Here is a 15,303-nt window from a genome sequence, read left to right on the forward strand (position 1 = left end):
ACTCACTTCTGTTTTTGGGGTTGCTCCCTGAGGTCAATGTCTGTAAATTCAAAGGGAGGGCAGTTGCCTTTGCAACAACAAAAGTCCGTAGGACTATCCTCCTGCAGTGGAAATCAGATAAACCTCCTTCATTTAATGGCTGGATTAGAGAAATGCTCTCTGTGTTGCAACTGGAAAAACTGAGATACCGCAGGGAGAACAGCTGTGAAAAGTTTCTAGAAATTTGGACACCCTTTACTGTACAAATTATGTTAAAAATGTGAGTCTAAAATGAAGCCTCTTTGCTGTTTTAGCAAAATAACCTAAATATGAATATGTAGATGTATGCGTACATAAGTGTGTGTATCTGGATGTGTCCATAAGTGTTTCATGTGTCTATAAGTGTTTGCACGTGTACTTGTGTTTCTACAGATAGGAGAAATAGAGAAAAACATTTGAAAACTTCTGTCATGGATGTACATTTTTCTTTCCATTTTTCCTTTATTAATTATTATTTATTTTCTTTTAAATTTATTCATTATTATTATTATGTGTTGGGGTGGGAGGGTTACTGTGAAGGTTCATGTGTTTAAGTTTGTATTATAAAATTTCTGAAAATAAAGTTAAAAAAATGTTATAATAATAAACCTGTAGCAATCAGACGATGACTTTAGCTGGTAGCTGCTCCCACACGCGGCCGCAGTGTCAAGCTTTAAAGAACACAATTTCTAAGAGGCGGGGCGGCACACCCCCAACAACAGGTTAGGTGACAGAGCCCGCTCCATTAAGCGTCTCTGCCTGGTGCATTCACGGAGCTTTAGTACGTAGAACTCCAACAGCCACACAGCCTAACGTAGTCCACTATTATATATTCATGGGGGGGGGGGGTGCAGAACCGACCCCAAAACCGCCCAGAAAACCGTCCAATCTGGCAACACTGGTGAGGAAACTGAAGAGGAGCCATCAACTTCAAAGAAACAAAGCTGCCATTTACAGAAAATTCAAAGTTTTCCTCAAAATCCAGATTTATCTAGAACAGAGGTGGGCACTGAGGGCCGCATTCCTGTATGTTTTCCAGCATACCCTGCTCTGGCATGTTTCAATTGGCTGGACACACCTGAACCAGGTAATCAGCCTTGAGTAGGGCAAGATTATTGGCTGGACACACTTAACCAGGTAATCAGCCATGAGTAGGGCAAGACTATCTGGAAATCATGCAGACACACCGGCCCTCGAGGCCTGGAATTGCCCACCCCTGATCTAGAAGGTTGTTCCAACATACCAGAAGCTGCTTGCTCTGCCTAAAATGACTTGAATGTTTCACACACGCAAATAAATATATATTACAAAATATACATATACAAATATATATACAAATATTTGTATATACAAATGTATATACAAATATATATACAAATATATACAAAATATTTATTTTGCTTTATTTATCAATTACACCTAAAAAGGTGGACTAAAGTTAGCATCCATATGGTAGCATCCACTTTGACGTTAAAGGGAAAATCTTCATCACAAAGTTTAAGTTTAAACCAATCGCAAACATTTTACAGAGAATAAAGATTCAATCAAATAAAATTGCTGATTTATAGAAACTTGTAAAAGGGAGGTTTATGAATTTTCCTTCATCAAAGTTTAAAGAGGCGGGCATCTGTTAAGAAACGTTAGCACAGAAAATGCTTTTCTGTGTTAAAAAAAATACACAATGAATCAGGATTTATGTAAAAACAAAATGGGATAAATCCATTTGCCTTGAAAGATGATCTGAACTGAGTTGAGTTCTCAGTGTTATAATGGTATTCTATAAAATAAAATAAAAACTAACGTCGCTTTTATTGAATGTTTACAAATCAGAAACAACTTTTACACAAATCAACAATTTTCCTTCACCGAATCATTTCCTCATCATCTGCAAAATTATGAAAAAAAAATCTATTAAATGCTTTCACACTTTATTTAAACTACATTTCTTGAAGTAACGATGCAAACGGGATAACTAAACAGATTGTACGCACAAACTTTGCTTTCCGTCAATTATCTCCCAATTCATTCCGCAGGCCAAACGTTAATCGGACTTGTGTTTCACACAGATAACAGCCAGTCCATAGAAGGTGTGGCTCCCCCAATGTGCCAATGTCACACTAAAACTTCCTCAAGATGATCCGAGCCAACAGCTGGACTAGCGTTACGCTTTAACCAGAAATCTCCAAAGACACAAAAGATGTAAATACGTCTAAAGGACAACACGGAAACTACAAAAGTTTGGAAGCGAAAGTCTGCGCAAGTTTCAGAATCAAAAAGTACGCAAACTAAGCAGGAACAGCCAGGGTGTCGGGTATTTTCGGATTTAGACCCTATTTTTTTTTACCCAAAACACAAACTGTACTTTTAAATCAAATTAAATGCATACTTGCCTTTTGTTTCGTAATGCAATGATTGACAGTCAGTTGGCGTCTAAAGCTCCTGTTGTCCTTTGCGTGCTTTTTTGCCGTTCGCTGCTGCTCACTGATTTAGAAACACCCTGCTACCTCTGAGCAACTGGCTCTGCGCATGTGCACCACCACCCTGGTAACAGAAACGGAGGAGGGCCTTAACTCTGCACCAGTCAATAAAGGAATGTAGGAACAAGGCTGTAGACTGATATTTTGGAAGTCTGGGTTGAAAAATTGTTACTGTCCACTTCTTTTCTTCAACTTTTTCTCTATTTTACAAATTTCTATCTTTAATAAACTCAAGAACCTTTATGCTTCAAACTAAAAACTTTAAATTTAAAGCACAATTTCTATTTCAAGTTTGGAGTAGACAGCCAGAATAGCATATGTTATCTGACTTATTAATACTAACCTGGCCATTTTCAAGTTAGTCAATTTATTTTTAACTGGTAACACTTTTGTAAAACTCATTAGATCAATTAGGGATCTAATGTTAAAGATGAAAAACAAAAATGTTCAGCTGAAATTCAATACAAATTCATGAATAATTATTGTAATTTTTACCCTTGCAGTGAAATACATCACTTGATTGACATGCAGAACAACCAATCAAACATCCTCTAATCTGATCACTGCAAATACGTGTTTAACTACACTGAGTGCAGTCTGTCTTCCATCAGTATAGCAAGTGTAAAGAATCATAAATCGCCATGAAAAGCAGTGTAAAGAATGCAGTACAGCCAGAAAACAGCGTCTTGGACGCACGGTTTGTACGCTCTAAAACACGTTTTTTTTGCACCCATCTTGGGACAAAATGGCATTCTTTATCCCTTTTTTCTGGCAATTCATGATACTTTTTGTTGTGGCGTTGCTGGCGTTTTGTCGTGTCATAAACAGGCGGGAAAATGCCTCAATGCAGGGGAGTCAAACTCATTTTGGTTCGGGGGCCACCCATCTGATCTCAAGTGTACGACGAAGTTTTAAGGCCACAAAAAAGAAAAGTTAAATTACATGATTTAAAGTTCTGAATTTCATACAGGTCATACAGGTTAAACTATGAGATCTTAAATCGTAAATTTATGAGAAAAAAATACTGTAAATGTAAGAGGTTTTTTTTTTTGGTAGCCCTAAAAATCTGTCATACAAGTGGGCCGGACCAGTAACACAAAAGCAAATTAACCTCTGGTCAGCCTGTTATCTGTAGCTTTGTTTTGTTTTTGTTTAGTTTTTTGCTCAGTTGAAAAAAATTCCAACATAGTAGCCTAATCACATATTATTACACATTCATTAACAGAGACCAATGGATCTAAAATAAAATGCATTTCACTTTAAAAAAAAATTGGTCTACTCAATTTTGTACAGACTAAATATTTTACATCTGACTCTGAATCCGACAACTCAAAAGGGTGCTATGGGAAAAATGAAACAGCCTGTTTTAAAATGTAATTGTGCAAATTAAGGAAAAATTAAACTAAATTAAACTTGCAAAAATTTGTGAACATAACAAGAATTTGGAGTTAACCTTCAAACCTCACCCGGCCATTAATATCTGGATTCAGATCCTGTGCAGCAACACATTTCCCTGTAATTCAAGTGTGCAAAACACAAAGAAATATCCAAGAATCTTTTCCTGAGTGGCTGCCTGAATTTTGTGGCAATACCTGCCTTCTTCCTGACTTTTGATGGGGCGCCATCAGTGACCAGACTGACATCACGTGACCAGTGGACTCCAACATTGTCTGGAACTATACACCTTCATTTGGCCGTCCAAGTCTACTCAGAGATGTTGTATCTGTAATCGTGATCCTTGACAGACTTATGTTGGCAAAGGTTGACTGCTTTTTTGGGCACAAGACTTCTGCAGCCTTCAGTATTTTTTTATAAGTTTACCATCCTAAAATGGTTTGGATGTTTGCAGCAACTTGTTTGCCATAGGGGAGCTGTCACTGCTCCACCACTGGCAGCCAACTGTTGCTGAAGTGAAAAATATCAAAGTAAATAAATAAATGTCAGTTGGATCAGAATATCCAACTTTCTTCCTTTTTTTTAATGTTCTTTCTTTTTGTTTTTCTTTTTAACTATTGCTACGGTCGGCCACCAGTTAGCCTACCTTAGCTCATAGTTAGTTTTCTTGATTTTGTTTTTTGTTTCATCCATTTTCTTACCCCCGTGTATCCCTTTTGGGGTCACAGTGCTGCTGGAGCTTGTCCCGGCTACTCTTGGTCAAAAGAAGGGTACACCTGGCCAGCAAAGCGGGGATCCCCCACCCAATTTCACTGGCGCTCCCAGCCCTTGAGGTTGGGTGGCAGCAGAAAAGAATTGAGTTTGCGAGAACTGCTGTTCTCACATCAAAACATGCGGCAGTACATCGCTGGTATAATCTTTTTTAATATTATTTAATATTATTTTTTCAAATGTAAAATTTTATTTTCAAATTTTCAATTATTCCTTTGAGTTAACAATGTGTACTTTCGAGTTTTAAACTATTTTAAACTTTCTTTTCAAATTAACAATCTGGTTTTTCATTTATTTTAAGATGATCCTAATTTGGCCCCATAGTATCTCTTCAAATTTGTTTTAAAAAGAAAAATAAATATTTTTATATTCTAGTCGCTAAAAGCTTAATTGTAATACAGCTGGTTTTTGTTTTTGTTATTTATTGAACATTTTATCTTTGTAATAGCATTTAGATATACATATCATGCACATTTGATTTGGTGTCTGGGGTCTCTCAAATTCATTTACAGTCAAGTAGGCTTATTTTTATGGAAGCTACAGGTTGGTTTGTTTGCAATGAGACAAGAAAAACAATCAATGATTCCTTGAAAGTTTTATGAAAACTAGTGTGATTGACATTTCAAGATAAAACCTAATGCAATGGTAAAAATGAAACATGCAGCAAAATGAATTTTTATTGCTGGACCCCTAATAATAAGCATCTGCTTCGGGGATGTCCATTTTTTCCACGTTCTGTATTGTGAGGGGATTTGTTACTTTTGATACACTGTGGAAAAATAAACTAAACTAAACTAAACTATATTTGAAAAAGTAATTGAAAAAAGAACAATGCAGGGAAGATTGTTCAGGAGGAAGATTGTAAGTCAGGATGAAGATGAATGAACTGAAATTAGTAGAAATGAGGAAAACAAGAAAGGAGGTGCAAATATTTTTTCCACAAAGCCCTGTCTACATTTTTATTTACAGTCAAGATTTATGCTTAGATGTATTCATATATTAGTGTTGTAACAATGCATTTTAACAAGGATCAGATTAATATCATGGTTTGTGGTCACTGATCCGATTCATAGTCGATATTTGTTAATTTTGAACGATCCAATAGAGTGGCCTAAATTCCATCCAGGACATCTTTACGCAAAACTTCAACCAGTGTGACTCAGAAGCTTCCTTGTCCTTCTTGCAAGATAATCAAGTGTAAATATTAAATATGTGTACAAACAAACAAATTAACGACAAATCACATTTTAGTTTCCTAAAGTTCAGCCCACTGTTGTTTTTGGATGTTTGCAAAGTATTAAGCTCTATCAACATTTTTTCTAATTTAACTTAACAGTGCTCAATATTTTAAAGCTTATTTGTATATAGAACTCAAAAATTTTAAGAGCCCTGAAGCAGCGTCATGACGTCATCGCGTACTGGTGGGAGGGTCTTTAGTTTTTTTTGTCAACGTTAGCTCAGGAGGCCATGTTGGATTTGCTGAATGCGAGCATGCGACGTTTGAAATTGAAAGTCGAGCATTTTATTTTTCTGCAATGCGTTGTGATTTCGTCCCGCTTCAAGATGCCCCAACCTCGATTTTTTTTTCCATCAGCCTCATCGCTGATGTTTTCCTCAGTGGCGCCGTCTTGTCTTCAGCCCTGATTTAATTTGGTAAGTATCGTTCACTGTTTTATTTTGAATGAAATGCTTTAAAAATGCTCTTATTACTTAAATATGTGGTTTACTGTTGTTTAATAAACATACGTGGGTTACGACCGTTCTAGAGCTTAATGGGACAAATGTACATTAGTTCGTCATGATATAGACGTATGGCGAGCCAAACCCAAAATGCATTTCTGCCTGTAAGTTATGACAGTGATGAGTTTTTTTCAGAGGTAAATGATCTGTTATTCTGTAATCACACTAAACGTGATCTGCGTGTGAAATTCGCGTTGGAGGCTTCTGTTTGTGGCTAAAGTTTGCTGCTGGACATTTGTCCAAAAATGTCACTCAAACGTCAAAGCCTCTAACGGTTGTGTGGGAGGAGCTACCGCCAACAGTTTTAAGCCTGGTTGCTACATGGAAGCATAGACCTAGATTCCTTTTTTTGCAACAAGGTTAGAGAATTAATAAAAGAAGTTGATGCTTTGGACATGTCACCTGTGAGTAAATGGGAATGGTTTAAGTTTAAAATTAGAAGTCTTGCAATTGAATTTAGTAAAAGTGCTTTAAAATTGAAACGTCTAAAACAACAAAATATTTTAAGAAATATTAATGACCTATGTAAAAGGATGGATTTGTCGACAGAGGAATTATTAGAATTAAGTAAATTACAAAGCGAATTAGACATTTTGTATATTGAAAAAGCTAAAGGTGCATTTGTAAGATCCCGAGCTCGCTGGATTGAAGAGGGAGAAAAAAATACCACATATTTTTTTAATCTTGAAAAACAAAGGCAATTAAAAAAGCAAATTAACAAATTATCAGTAAATAATTTGGTTTATGAAGACCAAGGGGAGATTAACAAAGAAATACACACATTTTACTCCAATTTATATAAGTCCTATCATTCCGAAGCTGACTGTGAAATTTTATTCGAAAGCATTGAAGGATTGAACCAAAACATTGATTTAGAATTTAAACATTTTATGGAAAACGATTTAGACATTGAGGAAATGGATGCTGCTGTACTAAAGATGTCCTCTGGGAAATCTCCTGGATGGTTTAACAGCAGAATTTTTTAAATTCTTTTGGTCTGATATTAGACGTTTGTTACATGAAGCTTTTCTGGAATGTATCTCAGCAGGGAGCCTTTCTAACACAATGAGACAGGGGTTAATCACTTTAATCCCCAAACCTAACAAAAACACTTTATATTTGGATAATTGGAGACCAATTACTTTGTTATGCAATGACTATAAAATTTTAGCTCATGTTTTTGCAGAGCGTCTAAACAGAGGACTGAAGGATGTAGTGGATGAGTGTCAGTCAGCATTTATTAAAGGAAGAAATATTCATAATCACATTAGGTTGGTGGTAGATTTGTTGGATTATTGTGACTTTGTTGACCCAGATAGTTTGATATTATTTCTAGATTTTTATAAAGCATTTGACACATTGGAACATTCTTTTTTAATTAAAGCCCTGAAATCTTTAGGATTTGGTGATAAATTTTGTAATATTATAAAATGTTTTATAATGATATTTATAGTTCAGTTTCCTTAAATCCAGGAATTACTCCCCGATTTGTAATTAAAAGGGGTATCCGACAAGGTTGCCCCATCTCACCCAAACTGTTTATATTAGCTACTCAGTTATTAACCATTCTCATAAAACATAGTCATGATATTCAAGGTATTTCTATTTTTGAAAAGCAATACAAAATTAGTCAGTTTGCAGACGATACTGCTTTACTTCTAAAAAACGATGCAGAGGTTGTTAAAGCTCTAAGCAGGATTCAGTTATTTTCCAAAGCATCAGGATTGAAGTTAAATATTTCCAAATGTGAAATTCTCCCCATTCACTCATGTCAGCACCAAGATATTGAAGCCATTAGGGTTGTTCATGAAGTGAAATATCTGGGTGTATTATTGTCTAAAAACACAATAAGGAGGGAAGAAGTCAGCATTACAAACCGATTGTTTGATATAAAGAAAAGTTTGAGTCGTTGGTTGACAAGAGATTGAGCTATCTTTGGGAGAAATCTGTTAACCAAAGCAGAATGCGTCTCTAAGATTATTTATCCCTGCTATTCTTTATACATATCCCCTCCAAACATCAAGAAAGTTAACTCTATTATTTTTCAATTCATATGGAAAAACAAAACGCATTATATCAAACGTTCCCAACTGGTCAAAAGTTATGATAATGGTGGCATCAATGCTCTAGATTTTGAAGCTATGGTCGGTACTTTCAGAATTAATTTTTTAAAAGCTCTTCTGGTTGATAGTAACTCCATGTGGTTTCATATTCCAAGATCCATATTTAAACATTTAGGAGGCATAGACTTCCTTTTGAAATGTGATTTTGAAGTAAACAAGATTCCAATCATTTTGTCCAACTTCCATAAACAGGTTCTTCAGTTTTGGAAAATGATATTTAATCACAATTTTCCCCCTCATGGATCAACATTATGGAATAACAGAACAGTATTAGTTGCTAGGAAATCTATATTCAAACAGGATTGGTTTGACAGGAACATTCTTTTTGTTACAGATTCAACTGACAGTGAAGGTAATTTATTGACTTTTTCTTCGTTTATAGATAAATACAGTCTCACCTGCAGCCTTAAAGAATTTAAAAAAGTATGTCGAGCTATTCCTGCTGCTTTGATTCATTTAATAAAGAACACTGTTTTTACTCCTCATAGAACAATTATCTCATTACCAAAATTACAAATAAATGGATGTAATTTCTTAGATTTTAAACTAAATAACAATCTTTTGAACAACTGTTTAAAAGATAAAATTTATCATGTCCATAATCGAGCCTCTTTTAGATCATTCTCTTATTCCAACAGCCAATCTCTGTTAGTTAAAGCACACTCAAAGTACATTAAATGGCCTGTTCTGCCCAAAATAAAAGAAACTCATTTCAAAATAATAAATAAATATTATCCTGTCTCCGATTTTCTTCAAAGCAGATTTAAATTTGATGTGGAATCTTGCATTTTTTGTAACTCCAATGAGGAAACGCTGGAACATTTGTTTTTTTCATGCGATTACTCCAAGGAGTTCTGGACTCAAATAAGGAATTGGATTAATTTAAAACTGAACATTCCCCCTTTTGGTATTTCTGATGTCCTGCTGTTTATGGAAAATATTGATGATTCTTTCTCAAATATCATTAATATCATCTTACTTTTAGGAAAATACCACATCCACTGTTGCAAGTGGAGAGGTTCCAAGCCCTCCTTCCCAGGTTTTATAAACGATTTTAAATTATATTATTCCTCACTGAAAAGATTACAATCCTCAGTAGGTGTTAAAAAAATATCTAAACAAATTTCCTTGTGGCTTTTATTCTAGTTTCCGTCCTGTGTTATCATTTGGCTCCTGTTATTTTTTATTTTATTTTTTGTAAGTGTTTTTAACACTATATGTTTATGACTGAGAGTATTTTCTACCCCCTTAGTGTTTTTGTATTTTGTGGTGTGTTCATCCTCTGCGGGAGTTTGTATTTTTGTCTTTGAAAAGTTCAATAAAAAAAAAAAAAAAAAAAGCATAGACCTTTTCCGCATTTTTCGACCGGAAATACATCAATGACGTGTAAAACAACTTCCTGTTGGCATATCGGCACATATGAAGAATGGCAGAGTCGAAGAGTTGCAGTTTCTGTTGTGTTCCAGGCTGTTCGTCTTCCAACCAAAAACAGCCCGGCCTCTCATTTCATTATTTTCCTGTGGATCCAAACCTGAAACCCAAATGGATCCAGGCGATCCGAAGAGAGGAAGGGCATAGTTTAACGTAAACACAGGTAGCACCCTCTGCTGCCGGCACTTCGCTCCGGATGTGGTGCGGCTGCGTCGTTCGTCGCCTGAAGAGTGGGGTCGTCCCGAGTATTTTCCCTTGGAAAAACTTTACTGCTCCTTTGAGAAGGTAGTCAGTATATAACAGAACCTCAAACGTCAGGCTATGCAGCTATGCTGTGAAGATAGCGACATGGTGGCTAAGCTAAGGCAGTAAATGGATCAGGACTACGTGACACACCCACCCGCAGGTAAGGTTGTTCATAATGTGTTTAGTTAACGTTAGTCAACTATGTGTACCGTTATTGGATAAATGCATTTCTACCTGAACAAATGAATGTTTATAATAAAAGCTGTTCATGCTCTCACCTATTTTAATTACATGTATTTAATTAATTTTGGGTATTTTGTCATTAACAAAAATAAATGAAATGTATTTGTAATTAAATACTTAACATACTTTTCAAAACATGATTACTGTGTTGTGTTGAAAGGTAGAATAAATATGTTTAGACTGATTTTTAATTTCTTTATCTTTCCAGGTGCTCTGGATGAGGCTTTGGATTACATCCATGACTTAGAAGCCAAGTTCCTTTTCTGGAGCCAGGAGACGATGTCATGGCGGACAAAGAGTTCCTCATTGAAGACCTCCTTACTGACAATGGATCTAAGATCATGATTCCACCTTTTAAGCTTTCAGCTCTATCAGCAAGGAGGAAACAGAACAAACCACAGCCATTACCTGCCTCAGAATTATGGTGGAAAGAGTGATCAGTAGGATAAAGTCCTTTCACATCGGGGACTCTCCCGTGCCGCTCACACTGATGGGCAGTGTGAATCAGATCTGGTTTAACTGCTGTGTTTTGGCAAATTGTCAAGGACTTTTTTGTGTTGAAGAGTGAATTAATGTTTGGTATGTAAATAATGTATAATGTGCAAATAGTATGGAAAAATTTAGTGTTTCCACATATTCTTAAAATCTAATTAAAAATAATTGTTATTCGTAATATTTTTCTGTTGAAATGTGACTTTGACTGAACAAAAAAATTAGATGAACAAATAAAACAATTTTGGTCAAAGTTGTGCTCCATTTAATTTTTTGGTATGCGTAACAACAACTGATTAATCACAACACAAATAACATCAAACATTTACAATAAAAAATAACATTACAGATCAACAGTAAGACAGAAGGCTAATTTAAGGTATGCATTCATGCATTTGCTATAATATATATCCAAGTTCTCTTTCATTCCATCTCAGAAACCCCATCCAACACAGCCATGAGAGGTTGGGGCTGCACCTGGCATAATCTGCTTCCAGATGCCATCATAGATGGATCTGGCTGTGGTCCTACACAAGAGAAACACAACACACAAAAGTTAGACATAAGTGCATAACTACATTTAAATTTAATTAATTATATCTGCTGCAACCATAATTTGGTTAGTCATAACATCAAAAATAAAACTTAACTTGCTCTCACAAAGCAACAAAAAGTTAAATTAATCACCTGTATATGCCTTGTACAGTGTGGAGCTCAGACCGTCCCTGCCAACTGTTTTGGGCCTTTGCACCACCAGCTCACTAACCGGCTCAGGATGGATTCCCTTATAAGTAAAAGGCAGAAAGCAATTACAGTCTGTAGTCACTACTGGGGGTGTTTTTATAATAATTTACAGTTGTTATGGATACACATCTGTTTTTAAATCATAATGATAATTTGATCACAAACCCATCTGTATTCTTGGTCTGTGCCATCTTTGCAAGCCACTTGTGCAGGCCAGGGGGGGGGGGTTGGAGCAGCCTGCAGACCCAGCGTTGAATAATGTGCGCTCTGGAACAGGATGGCAAAAGGATGTCATTGCAGAATCCTTTATCAGCCGCACAACTGCAGGAGAAAGCTTTCAGGTTGGCACTTTCTGCATCCAGTGATATCAAGACACAATAAATTAAATAGGTTACAATTAAGTCATAGTTATGTTGCTACATCAATGTTCATAATAACATTAAACTATAACTGTCAGTAGGGTGACCAGATTTGAGTTAGTAAAAAAGAGGAGTGAAGTGAGTTTGTGAGATATTTCATCGAGAGTAATTGGTGTGCAGAGCTGCGTACATAAAAGCAAATATTGCATTTCATCTATGTTCAATGTTATTTTATTATATAAGTATCAAAAAAGAGGACATGTCCAGGAAAAAAGGGAGGTCTGGTCACCCTACTTTCAGAAAAATAATACTAATAGTAAGTGGTGAAAGTGCCGCAACTGCAGCAAAAAGAATGAACACGCATACGGGCAACTTAATATTTCTTATTTACAGCTTCACCAAATTTTGGGTTGTTATGTTAATCTCATACCTTTTCACTTAAACATACACACAACATATTCACTGCGATGTGTTACACCTTATATTACAAATAACACCAGGATTTACAGTTGACGTAAACAAACACACAGAGTTACCGGTGATGCGGCTATGGCTAAGCTAGCTGAAGCTTACCTTGGTAATGGTGGATAAACTCTTCGTGGACGAATTTATATCCCTTGTCCAATTTGTTTCCTTTAGTGGACGAATGCATCTTCACACTCTTCATCACATCGGCGCAGATGAACTTCAGAACACAACTCAGGCTCTTCGAAAACACTCTAGGCTCTGCCATTCTCCGCCAGCGAAGCACAAACCGGAACTAAGTTTACACGTTGCTGACGTGTTTCCGGTTTTTGCGAAAAAGGTCTATTGGGTTGTGAATGCAGCTTTAAGCTTTTATAAATCACTGATCTCCATTATAAAAAAGTTTTTGTAAAAATAAATAAATCAACGTGTTCGTGTTGTGTTCAGGTACCGAACTACAGAGTGTTCAGTGTTTCACCTCCAGGTAGACGCCAAGGCCAGCGAGGTAACTTGTCTCCTGATCAGTTATTTGCCTAGAGCTATTTAAAAAAAAAAAAATGCATTAATTTGTGTAGTGCAATAAATGTTTTTTGATCAGAATATAATTGAAACATTTTTTTAACATTGAAAAATCTCATTTGGACTTTTTCAGATACTGAACTTCAGAGAGTTCACCAGAAAGTCACCATTTCACCAGAAAAGAGCTGTCAGTGGGTGAGTTTTATACTTATTTAATATATTCATCCTGAACTGTTACCATTATTAGATTTATACGGCAGCATGGAAACATTTATGGCCATTTTAACCAGCCAAAGGTCCAAATAGAGTTGAAATTATTTACAATTTAACTAAACATATTTAGATTGTAGGCTGAAGGTGGCACAATGGAATAGAGGTGCAAGTTGTGTTCTGTTACTTTGGCACTATGCAGTACTACATATAATACTGCAGTACTACATAGCCAATATTCCAAAGTGTTTCCACTGCCATGTATATGGAGACACTTTGGAATATTATCCTGTCTCTATGACAATATATTACAATAATACAATAATGTTGCATTAGCACCATTCCATCATTTGAAACCATGAAATCTCATCTGTCAAGATCTGAAATGGATTTATGTAGAGTAGATGCAGTCAGAGGAAATTGTGCAGTTTTTACATGTTTGTGCAACTTAAAGCTACCTTTTTCTGAGACTAAGTCCACCAAAACAGACAGGAACTGGCCAGCTTGGTTAGGATTTATGACCTCCAGGTGAATTTCTAATGTGCATAATTCAAAAACGGATAACAAATCATTTGTAAACAGCTGTAAGAAGCCATGGTGTAACTTGCCTTAAAAATGACTTTGGGTCTTTGACCTGAAGTGGATCATGCCATAAACACTCCATGGTCCTCTTACTAGAAATAGCCATCTAGAAAAGGTATCATTTTATTATTTCTTAAAGTTCCTTAAGTAAATATTGGAAGTGTTTGCTCTGCATTTGCTTCAATGGTAATGGATATTTCTTTTTATTCTTTTAGGACCAGCATGATGTGAACATGAGACGGGCACTTGTCCTCCTTGCACTTCCTGTTTATCTGCATGAAGATGCCTCCAACTTCTTCAAGACCTGTACTGTAAGTGTACACAACTCCCTGTCAATGCTTTTCTCTAATCCTTTAATATTGATTGAGATTTTATTGAGTGACATTATAAATAGGCAATTGTTTGTAGTTTGTAAACTGCGTGATATTTTTAAATGGTTTTAAAAATTAGACGGAAGATGAAAGGCGAACATCAGGGACTCCTGATTGGAGGGAGCGGGAACCTTTTCGTTTACCTTTTCTGCTCCTGATCCATCATTATTTGAATAAAGAAAAATGAAGCTTTAGTCTTAAGTTATTTTATAAATGTCCTCCATTTTCAGAAAAATGCTAAAGAACTTTTTAAAAACACAATTTAAATTGGAGTTGGTCCTTAAAGCATCACAGCCAGTTGATTAAAAGCTAACAGAATGTTAGCATGAAAAGATTCACATTGACAGGTGGCAGGAATGTCAGTTTTGGACATTAGTGTGATGAATATCTTTGAGGGTCTGAACTCATCTGTGTTTTTGTTTTGTATTTTCCAGAATACCAGACCTCACAGACACTGCTGTGGGTATCTTCTCAGTTGTCGTGGTGACGCTCCTGATGCTGCCGTCAGTGGTCCCACAGATCTGGCTGACTAATCTCTTCTACTCTTCGGGTACATCTATGCTCTGGACCTACAGAACCCCAAAAAACTCGCCTTCATATTTATTCAGAATGCTGTCTTCAGCCTTGAGGACGGCAAACCACTGAAAGGACATTTATTGACGCTGAAGAATGTTTCGTTGAGTGAGTCTTCCAGAATGGACTATTTGTTGGTTTAAGTGTTATGCAACTGTTTTTGTTGTGATCATTTGCTTTTTCTGCCGTACAATACAAAACCAACACTTTTTGTCAATAAGTTGTGTGGCACCCTTATAATGCAGTTTTATTTCACTGATTGTTTCTTCATCCTCTTGATTTTTGTGATTCTTTTTTTAAAAGAGCAATTAAAAATAGTGTATTAAGCAAACACTATTGTGTGGCTTTCATGTTTGTTGGTTTTCATCAATGTTCGCTTTTAAAATGTTGTAATGGGGCAGTATCAATACATCTGTTTAGAATACATTTCAAGTCCATACATTTTAAGGTGAAGAATTTTAAATATTTTCAATGCTACACATTAAATGAGTTAAAAAATTTATAAAACATTTGAGTGAATTTTACATATTTTATGAGTTGAGTA

At 35.8% G+C, this 15,303-nt stretch overlaps 1 protein-coding gene and 1 long non-coding RNA gene across 2 annotated transcripts in view; one reads left to right on the forward strand and one right to left on the reverse strand.

The window, feature by feature from the left end:
* capn1 (calpain 1) overlaps positions 1-2,561 on the reverse strand; it is a 79,011-nt gene extending 76,450 nt beyond the window's left edge. The window contains exon 1 of the mRNA XM_023949080.2: positions 2,409-2,561. The gene's annotated coding sequence lies outside the window, so the exon portion shown is untranslated. The remainder of the gene's footprint in view (positions 1-2,408) is intronic.
* A 3,593-nt stretch (positions 2,562-6,154) lies between these two features.
* On the forward strand, positions 6,155-14,794 carry LOC111946327 (uncharacterized). Its single transcript, XR_002872006.2, has 5 exons — positions 6,155-6,314; positions 12,952-13,009; positions 13,157-13,218; positions 14,031-14,126; positions 14,621-14,794. It is a non-coding gene; the product is annotated as an uncharacterized LOC111946327 (long non-coding RNA).
* Positions 14,795-15,303: the final 509 nt, after the last annotated feature.

The sequence above is a fragment of the Oryzias latipes genome, chromosome 18 (genome assembly GCF_053564925.1).
Source record: "Oryzias latipes strain Hd-rR chromosome 18, Olatipes_Hd-rR_3.1".
Lineage (NCBI taxonomy): Eukaryota > Metazoa > Chordata > Actinopteri > Beloniformes > Adrianichthyidae > Oryzias > Oryzias latipes.